Source organism: Pecten maximus, chromosome 2, assembly GCF_902652985.1.
Source record: "Pecten maximus chromosome 2, xPecMax1.1, whole genome shotgun sequence".
Taxonomy (NCBI): domain Eukaryota; kingdom Metazoa; phylum Mollusca; class Bivalvia; order Pectinida; family Pectinidae; genus Pecten; species Pecten maximus.
Genome location: NC_047016.1, coordinates 7845520 through 7856055, shown reverse-complemented (window position 1 = coordinate 7856055; position 10536 = coordinate 7845520).

Sequence of the window (10536 nt, the reverse complement as noted above, 5' to 3'; positions counted from 1 at the left end):
GGTGTCTGTGAAACAGAAAGTGAAGGGTCACCTGTACCCAAATATCCCTAAAGATGCCTTCATTGGTTTATGAGACTGCCCGAAATGAACCTGTTATCTGTTCATGTCATAGCGGAAATATATGTACAGTGGAACTTCGTTAACTCGAAGTCGACGGGACCACGAAAAAACTTCGAGTTATCCGAGTGTTCGAATTAAGCGAGTTATCGTTTTTGGTGAAAAGTTTGGTCAATATTTGACAACATTATATAATCATTATAACTTCGCTCTGTCGCTCATCAGTTTAGTGTGAAGACTGGTCAATACATGTAAATATATATGTAATGTTTCGTTATGTCACTTGTAATTTGGTGTAGTTTTGCCGATATACAGTCACGATAAAGTTTCTTTCACTTAGTCACTTCAATAACGATCTGATGTGCAAGTCATGTTTGCAAAAGGTAAACGATAAAACGGAATTCGACAAAATAACAAGTTATTAATGTCAAAACAAATAACCGTTTAAGTTTAACACAGATTGCATACAAAACGTAACAGAACCATTACCTTTTATTGGACATATGTAAAATACTGTTTGATCGGCCTACTTACTTTTTATTGATAACCACGCCATTTCCATGTGTATTAGCACCGGAAGTTGGGCTGCGCATGTGCGTATAAAATGTTACTGTAACTGAGCTGGCGTTTTATCCGATTTAATAGACAGCACTGACCGTTACAGTTGTACTCTGAACACCTCGGCAGTAATTACGCTATTGTTTCAGCAGTTTAAAGATTTAATAGTCGCCGGTGACTGTGTCATTTCTACACCTGTAAAAACATCAGCCGGGTAGATCTACCGGTGTGTCAGAGATTAGTTCCGCTTGAGCGAACGGGTAGATGAGTTGTTGACTATCGTGTGTACTGGTATCGGCGACCGCCTTGGGAAATTACCTGATGTAAGTAAAGCAGTACTTTTTATCACCAAGACTTGTTGTTATAAGATTCAACCGACAATTTCTTTGATGAATTTATGAAACACTTATAATAGCATATAGGTTAGTAGTGCCGAGATGTTCAGTATTACAAACGGAATTTAGCTCTTAAAAAATGTCGGCGTTTGCCACCGATCGACGAAAATTTTTTACTTCGAGTTATTCGAACATTTTAAGTAGGATTTTTATTGTTGGGACCAAATTTTTACTTCGTATTATCCGAGTTTTTCGAGTTATCCGAATTCGAATTATCCGAGTTTATTTTACTAAGATAAAGAGAGAATTCGGCCGGGACCGGCGAGGTACTTCGAGTTAAGCGGGGTATTCGAGTTATCCGAGTTCGAGTTAACGAAGTTCCACTGTATATGTCTCTGGCTTCTCAGACTCGTCACTTGGTTTACCATCTCTGGTGTGGCATCTGGTCAACAACAAAGTAACGTGGATAGAAAGTTAGTAGTGAACAGTTGTTCTGTTTTGCACACTAAGTTATAGTGATCACTCACTGTGCTCGAATGGTTGGCTTCCGGGTTAATAGTTAATAGAGGTACTGTATTCTCTCTCCCTCCAAACAGTTCAGATGCTTGTGCGAGCCTCTGTACTGTTCGTCTTTCCAGGCCTGTCCTCCACACTGACTGTGAAAAAAATGTCAATGTTTACCATTGTGAATACACTAGTAACAAATCTTTTGGGTTTTGACCGATTATATCTCCAGAATTATCTTTTTCTCGCTTGCTGGTTTTCTCTCATATTTGTGTCTGCTCCTACAATCGTTTCTCCCATATCTACATTTTGTATCCCCACTTTTTTTTTTTTTTTTTTTTATCTGATGGTTAATGTTGAACATGTTTTTTTGTGCTTGCTTGCTGTGGCAGACTTTATTTATTTCTATGGTTACCTTTATTTTGACTTCCTGGACTCCAAATACCGAATTCGTTTAGTATAGACTTCGTTTTTCTTTCCCTGCTCACCTGTTCACTTTTGATTCAGGTACATTGAAGGCTTTCGCATTAAATATAATTTCTCCACACACCTGTTGGGAGAGGCACCTTGATTTAGGTATATTGAAGGCTTTCGCATTAAATATAATTTCTCTACACACCTGTTGGGAGAGGCACCTTGATTCAGGCATATTGAAGGCTATCACATTAAATATAATTTCTCCACACACCTGTTGGGAGAGGCACCTTGATTCAGGTATATTGAAGGCTATCACATTAAATACAATTTCTCCACACACCTGTTGGGAGAGGCACCTTGATTCAGGTATATTGAAGGCTATCACATTAAATATAATTTCTCCACACACCTGTTGGGAGAGGCACCTTGATTCAGGTATATTGAAGGCTATCACATTAAATATAATTTCTCCACACACCTGTTGGGAGAGGCACCTTGATTCAGGTATATTGAAGGCTATCACATTAAATACAATTTCTCCACACACCTGTTGGGAGAGGCACCTTGATTCAGGTATATTGAAGGCTATCACATTAAATACAATTTCTCCACACACCTGTTGGGAGAGGCACCTTGATTCAGGTATATTGAAGGCTATCACATTAAATACAATTTCTCCACACACCTGTTGGGAGAGGCACCTTGATTCAGGTATATTGAAGGCTATCACATTAAATATAATTTCTCCACACACCTGTTGGGAGAGGCACCTTGATTGGGGTATATTGAAGGCTATCACATTAAATACAATTTCTCCACACACCTGTTGGGAGAGGCACCTTGATTCAGGTATATTGAAGGCTATCACATTAAATATAATTTCTCCACACACCTGTCGGGAATGGCATCTTGACTCAGGTATAATGAAGGCTTTCACATTAGATATAATTTTTCGACACACCTGTTGGGAGAGGCACCTTGCGATTTAATCCCCGACCTTTTCATTTATCCCCTTATTAAGGTCTTGTTTTAATTCATAATCGATGTCCTTGCGTGCTGTATCTGTTTCGGTTTTAATTCTTCAGTGTTGATGTTGGGTTCTATATTATTTTTGATGTTGTTGAATTACATGTTACCTTTTTCTTCCACTAGGAGCTTGTAGATATTAACATACACCGGTGACACGTACAATGACTTGCCATTCTTGTATCGCGTCTTACGATTTTTCTTTTTATAACATTTTACTGCATGTGTAACAGGCGAGGTACACCTGTCTAGTCGTGAAGTATAGTACCCAGGTTCTGTACTCGAGGTTCCGTTGTGTATAAGTAATATATAGGCTATAAGTAGAATAAGCAAGAAAGGCAGATAAACATTCAATAACACATTTATTATACCCCGTGGATATTTGACGAGTTTATACACACGCAAATACAAACAATAATACCTAGAAATATACGTACCCTTACTACCCTATCACCTAATATATAACCCTGTCCTACTCAGTAGCTACTTATAACTTCGCCTACCGGTATACAGATGTGTGTGTAATAAACCACCCCATGCCGGTTCCACAGAATATGTGACTACAATGTTAATAATATAAAGTACCCTACACTACTACATCACAGTTAGAGTGAGAGAGAGAGAGAGAGAGAGAGAGAGAGAGAGCTAAAGAATGAGCTGACCTGCGACTAAACGCATCCGTCTGGCTATCGAAATACACGTGCAGACGCTATTTATACTCTAGCCAACAATACACAATTACTAACCAATGAGAGCTAAGGTTACATAACGATTGCGGAAGAAAAGATTAGCGGAAGTAGATAGACTTCCGGTATATAACTAACGACGCTAAGTGAAACACGAGGTGTGTTCTAATATATATAACCTACACTATTTATCCTGCTACACTCCCCCCCCCCCCCCCTCTTGAAAAATAGGCCAATGTCAACCAAAAAAAACCATTAAACTAGGAAACATTTGCCTATAACATATATATATACAACATATAAGATAACTATTTATATACACAAACATATCATGCCTATCCCTATTACACTACTGAACAACATTTTGCTCTAGACCTATCTCATGCAAAAATGCAGAGTCTGATCTCAACAAATAGAAATAACTATAAGTGCTGCATCAGTATGTAATAAGGAATATGTAAACGACTAACACACATTCAAGTAAATATATAACGGTAACAATATATTATAATGTATAAAAATGTATCAAAGTGTTACTAAATTCAAACATAATCACGCCATTAAAAAAATGGCAATTATTTCATGATCAAAAATTATTGTCCAACTGATCGCGACATCAGGGTCCACACCACACGCGACGCGTTAGCACAGCTGCATCCATATTAATAATTTATTTAACACATGTACACAAAAAAATTAACAAGTGACACCACATCCAACAGGGTATATAACAGTCAGTATTTACAAGAAAAAAAAGAAATGAAGGAACTTTAAGTCCACCCTGTATATATTCTAATATTTTATTGACTATTCCACAGGAAGTCTGGCGAGTTAATTTCCCTGGGGGTGTGGTCTTGCCCCCATCCCCTCACATAGGTTGTGACCTTGACCTCATCTCCATCGATGTCCACGTCGACGGTCTCGTCCCGTGATTGATGTACTCCCGGGAAGAGATTCAGATTCCACACTTGACACATTTGCAGCCTCCCTACGGCGGAAATCTGCAGCTTCCCGGAAGCTGGCTGTACGACGAGAAACCTCAGCCACAGGAAGTTGAGCTTCCCCTGGTGAGATGTACCGATAATTAGACTCCATAGAACCTTGACACCTGCCAACATTGGTCCTCGCCACATCAACAGGTAGATGATGAGATTTTGTCATGTGCCTCTGAAGCTGCTGTTTGTTGATAACCCTCTTGGCACAGGTGCCAACACCACAAGGATACTTTTTGATGTATGGACGATGAATCTGCACCCAATGCGCCACCAGATTCCTGTACTTGGTGTAGATCATGTCTGTACCACATGATGCCACAGGACAAGGCATGCCAGACTCCCCCCAGACAGGTCTTAAATCCTTGTCCAGGGCCTGCACCTCACGTACTTTAACCGTCAAATCAAGTACATCCATATCTGCAGACACAAAAATTACAAGAAAATGGTAAGCATTTATAATATGAATAATTATCAGTTAGTATATAATATATATATATGTGCGCGCTATAGTATATACCGAGTGATAATACCTCATATCCAACTCAATTTCAGGTATGTCAATTTCAAATTTAATACTGCTAGCTATCAACAAATTTAGTACTGATAAAACAATACTAGACGTTAAGTGTATATTTATATTTATAATCCATATAAACTTCCCTTAGTCACAGTTAATTTTATTGTATAATAATATAAATTAACCATTATATAATAATGATATGGTATATATAAACTATTCAGCTTAAACAAACATGCTCATATAATTCACTGTTACTTTATTACTTCTTTTTAAGGAAAAGAGAATTGAAGGAAAGAAAAAAGAAAGGAGAGGAAAGAAAAGGAGATGGTAGAAGGCATTCTGTGGAACCAGGCCCTGTACTTATGGTGAAAATATTTTCTTGGGGACTACCACCCGACCAGCACGAGTTTTAACTGGAGTTTTCACTGGAGTTTCAACATTCCCCATTTCTGATGTCATGTCACCTACATCTACATCAATTCCAGGCTCTGAATCAGATGAACAAGTCTCGTTCTCTTCCATCCAGGCCTTCGGAACAATTACCCCCTCATAAGGTTTTAAATGGTCTACATGAACACTTATGGATCTACCTTTAGGTTCTTTTTGTATCCCATAAGTTACTTCTGATATGACCTTGGCGACCTTGTAAGGTCCTGTCCAACCTTGACCTAGTTTACATGATAAGGCTGGAGGGTACCACCTCCATACAAAATTGCCTACAGAGTAAGTCCTAGGTCTTAGCCCACAATCATAATGTTTAATCTGGCGAGCAGCCGCTTCACCAAGATATCCATATGAGAAGGAAGTTTGAAAGTAAATGGAGAAAATGGAAACCTATGCTGGAAATGTAGCTTATCTTACAATAAATTTTGTTTTCCCTACTATACACGCTAACCCCAAGTCTCGACATTTGGCTTTAACTGTTTATTTAGTTTTTCTATTTTTTATTTATTCATCTAACACTTACAGAATATACCTGGTAAGTAAATGTGGCTCTCTCTCTCTCTCTCTCTCTCTCTCTCTCTCTCTCTCTCTCTCTCTCAGTTGATCACTTTATTTGAATGGATATATTAGATATAGGTCTCTTTCCCTTTAATGTACATTGTATGTGTGTCTGGTTGTACTGTCTATGTAGTGAGGGTGTATGTGCGTGTTATGTGCTTGTGAGGTGAATGAGTTATGAGTGTTTAGGTTGTGTGCGGGTATGTGTGGTTGTGTGTGGAAGTGATACATGTTAATCTGCTTTGCAGAAATACTCATGGCAGTCCATATGTTCTTTACTCCACAAACAGCATATGTTTGTTTATGTTTGTTTGGGTTTTTTTTATTTATTTTATCATGACTTATGAGAACTTGTGATGATGTTGATGATGACAAGGATGAGAAAAAGATTATGATGATTATGATGAAGATTGCGATGATGATGATGATGATGATGATGATGATGAGACAATGATTATGATGATTATGATGAATGATTGTGGTGATGATGATGATGATGATGATGATGATGATGATGGAGCTTACGGTGATGATGATGATGATGATGATGATTGTGATGATGATGAATGTTGATGATGATGATACGCTCTGGTTAATATTAAACAAATAATAGACGATAAATGAGAAAGATGATGATTTTGATGAAGGAAGGGAATAATAATGGAATGAATTGTATACTTGTATGTGAGTGGATATAACATGTATATGTTTTTGTCATCAAATGCTTTTGAAAATAAAAAAATTATAAAAAAAAGATATCCATATGCATACCCAAATGCACTCCCCGTGGTTTTCCTTAGCCATTCTACATATAACTGCGGACAAGTTTCTACTGAAGGTGATGAAGGGACACCCATCATTATATCTAACGGACAGTTGGTTTCTCTCCCTAACATCAACAAATTTGGACTACAGCCTGTGCTACTCTGTTTAGTTGCCCTATATGCCATTAGCATGTATGGTAAGTGTTCGTCCCAACCATCATAGTGCTCGTTTACAAAAGACGAAAGCATTTGTATTAACGTACGGTTAAATCTTTCGACTAACCCTTCTGACTGGGGCCTATAAGGGGTAGTTCTCGTTTTTGAGACTCCTACTTTTTCACATAATTTAACAATTCACCCTCAAATTCTGCCCCTCTATCTGTATGAATTTGAGCAGGTACCCCGAATCTACTTATGAATTCTGTACACAGCTTGTCTGCTACTGTCAGTGCAGTGTGATCAGAAACCGCATAGGCCTCTGTCCACTTAGTGAAATAATCACACACTACAATGATATGTTTGTTTCCAGACTCTGTTACAGGAATTCCACTCAAGATGTATATTGCTACCCTATCCAGAGGTCTTGCTACCTGCATGATTGATGATTGTAAAGGTGACTTTCCCAACCCTGGACCAGCCTTACGCCTAGCACATTGATCATATTGTCTACACCACCTTCTGATATCCTCAGATAAACCAGGCCAAACAAATCTTTTCTTAACTAGATCTGTAGTTTTATCCCTACCTAGGTGACCTGATGTACGGGCTTTATGTAACTGATTGAAAATTTGATCCCTCAGTTTCTGTGGAGCCACTATCCTGTGAGTTACCTCCCCTGCTGGATTAACTCCCCCTGACAAATACAAGATACCATCCTCCAGGAACACAAGCTCCTCCCAGGATTGGCAATAAACCCTAACTTCATAAGGAAAAGCTGATAATGCCTGACGTCTGGGTTTATGAAGTAATGTTGCGTTGAGATGTTTAAACTGAGCTATGTATTTATCTTGTTCTTGCCAGGTACGGATTGTGTCAGGGCCCCAACTATCCAACCAATTGATCAACTCATGAGATGTGACAGCTGCCACCACTGGAACCTCATCAGACACATTCTGACCACTACGACAGTAATCGGGACTAAACTGGGGTGGATTATCTCCCTTTGATTGTAAACGACAGTCAAGAAATTCCTTCCCCACAAAAAGTGCTTAAAGTGAGTGAGAAAAGTTACTACTGCTAACAATTCCCTATGTGTTGTGCAATAGTTCTGTTGGGATCTACTCAGTGTCTTACTAGCATAGGCGATAACATGTTCATCCCCATCTTGTATTTGTGAGAGCACAGCCCCCATCCCTGTATTACTAGCGTCAGTGTCTAAGACAAACTTTCCGTCTGAGTTTGGGTAAGACAAAACTGGCGCAGTTGTTAACAGCTCTTTCAGCTTAATGAATGACTGCTCGCAGTGTTCGTCCCACCGAAACCTTTTGTCTTTTCTTGTCAAATTGGTAAGAGGTTTGGAAACACTAGCAAAATCCGGAATGAACCTACGATAGTATCCAGCTAGACCGAGGAAGCCTCTGACACCAGATATGTCCGTTGGACGGGGCCATTCCACGACAGCCTTAACCTTTTCTGGGTCAGTACTAACGCCAGCTTCGGACACAACGTGGCGAAGATACAGAACTTCAGTTTGGAAAAGACTACATTTTTTTTGGTTTTAGCTTTAAGTTTGCTTCCCTTAAACACTGAAACACTGACTCTAGGTTTGTTAATGCATTGGTGAAAGAATCCCCGAACACTATGACGTCGTCTAAATAGCACAAACATTTTGACCATAGGAGACCCCCAAGTACTAAGTGCATCATCCTACAAAAGGTAGCTGGGGCGTTACAGAGCCCAAACGGCATTACATTGAAGTGGTAAAGACCCTGGTGTGTGGAAAATGCTGTTTTTAGTTTGTCCTGACTATCCATCCCACATTGCCAGTAACCGCTAGCTAAGTCCAATGTGGAAAACCACTTAGCACCTGTGAGAGTATCTAGAGCATTATCTATGTGAGGTAGGGGAAAAGCATCCTTTTGTGTTACTGCATTTAGCTTCCGATAATCGATACAGAAGCGTATCGTCCCATCTTTTTTCTTGACCAAAACTATTGGAGCTGCCCATGGACTGTTACTAGGTTCTATCACCCCATTATCTATCATAGATGTTAACTCCTTCTCCACTACACCCTTTTGTTTTGGAGCTATCCTACGTGCTGGGATTTTTATAGGAGGTGTCTGTCCAAGTATCTATTTTGTGCTCTACAACATCTGTGTGACCAAGTTTGCCATCTGGACCAGAAAATATATCCTTATATTCTGTCAACAGGGACTTAACCTTACCCTTTTCAGTAGGTGTCAATTCACTAGAGACCCCATCTAACAATGGTTGTAAGTGCTTAGGTAATGTGTTATCTGATATCTCTGGTGTTTCAGAATCATCTACACTATATACCTGATCTACTGTTTCTATCTTTCCTACATGGGTGTTCTGATGTATCTTAACTGCCTGAGAAGTCAAGTTCAAGACTGATAGGGTAACATTTCTACCTGCCTTAGAAACAAGAGTCTTAGCCATAAGTAAGCCTTTATTGTCCACCATCTGCAATGGTTCAACTATACCTATCTCACCATCAATGTCCCCATCTACATATCCAGGGAAGTAACATTCTGTATTTTCAGGTAGAACAACTGTCTCAGTAACCCTAACGCATGCACATTTAGAGTTCTTGATTGGGCTAACCTTCACTATTTGGCCACCTAGTTTGAGGGTATTATCTCCAAAATTTATTTCCCCCTTATTTCTGGTCAGGAAATCTACCCCTATAATCCCTGTCAAACCTTCCAACTGGACCACTATAGCCTCATTCTCAAAAGACAGTCTCCCTATCCTGAAGATAAAATCTGCTTTCCCCACTACATGTAAATTTTGACCTGAAGCAGTTGTCAGCTGTATGTTACCACTTCGCAACTGAGGTCTTTTCCCCTTGGGCATCTGGTTATAAATATCTACAAAAAAAAATGTATGTGTATAGTATCCTGGTCACGGCACCAGTTTGTAACAGGCGAGGTACACCTGTCTAGTCGTGAAGTATAGTACCCAGGTTCTGTACTCGAGGATCCGTTGTGTATAAGTACTATATAGGCTATAAGTAGAATAAGCAAGAAAGGCAGATAAACATTCAATAACACATTTATTATACCCCGTGGATATTTGACGAGTTTATACACACGCAAATACAAACAATAATACCTAGAAATATACGTACCCTTACTACCCTATCACCTAATATATAACCCTGTCCTACTCAGTAGCTACTTATAACTTCGCCTACCGGTATACAGATGTGTGTGTAATAAACCACCCCATCCCCGTTCCACAGAATATGTGACTACAATGTTAATAATATAAAGTACCCTACACTACTACATCACAGTTAGAGAGAGAGAGAGAGAGAGAGAGAGAGAGAGAGAGAGAGAGCTAAAGAATCAGCTGACCTGCGACTAAACGCACCCGTCTGGCTATCGAAATACACGTGCAGACGCTATTTATACTCTAGTCAACAACACACAATTACTAACCAATGAGAGCTAAGGTTACATAACGATTGCGGAAGAATAGATTTGCGGA